The following is a 1,084-nucleotide window of genomic DNA, read 5'->3' on the forward strand; positions in this document are numbered from 1 at the left end:
CAGAGACATCAATTGACAAATGAGGACAACTACAAACCAAAAAGAGGAAAAAAACTGTTGTTACAGAATTTCTACATGGTAGGGAAATCAAGATAACTACAAGATAGAACAGACTGTTCTAAACTTGGGAAGAAAATTATAAATCACAGGGTAACTTCAAAGAAAAATGATAAACCTTTACATCAAAATAAAAAAGAGGACCAGCACAAATATTTAGCAAATACTAAAACAATAGCAACAAAGGAAGTGATAACACAATTCATAAACAAAATGAGCTCAGCAGTATAGAAAATTATATGGAACAAAGAAATTGACACCACAAAAAAGCACATAACAAAAATGACAGCAACAAATCCATATTTGCCAATAATTATTTATAGTAAACTCCAACGCCTCAACACCAAAGGAATTAACAATCCAATTGAAAAATGGGCAGAAGACATGATTAGAGACACTTCACCAAGGAGGATATTCAGGTGACCAGCTAATACATGAAGATATGTCACAATCATTGGCCATCAGAGAAATGCAAATCAAAACAACGAGATACCATCTCACCCCAGCACTGATGGCAAAGTTCAACAAGACAGAAAATAACAAATGGTGGGCGGGGATGTGGAGAGATTGAGACACTCATACATTGCTGGTGGGACTGTGAAGTGAGAAACCACTGTGGAAAGCAATATAGCGATTCCTTAGAAAGCTGGAATTGGAGATACCATTTGACCCAGCAATCCCATTACTCGGTATATATCCTAGAGAGGTGAGACCCAGGACAGGAACAGATAAATGCACACTCATGTTCATTGCAACACTATTACAATAGCAAAATGATGGAAACAGCCTACGTGCTCATCAGCAGAAGGGTGGATGACCAAACTATGGTACATACACATAATGGAATGCTATGCAGCACTAAAGAATAATGTAGAGTCTGCAAAACACCGCATAATATGGATGAACTGAAATAAGTCAATCACAAGACAAATATAGTATTAGTTCTTTATTGTGGAGGGTCAAGGAAAGTATTATATATGGAGGGAAACTTTCTTTGTTGGTTGCCAGGGTGGGAGGGGCATGGAGG

This window comes from Orycteropus afer, unplaced genomic scaffold, assembly GCF_000298275.1.
Source record: "Orycteropus afer afer isolate SDZICR_OR568_19922 unplaced genomic scaffold, OryAfe1.0 scaffold00040, whole genome shotgun sequence".
Lineage (NCBI taxonomy): Eukaryota > Metazoa > Chordata > Mammalia > Tubulidentata > Orycteropodidae > Orycteropus > Orycteropus afer.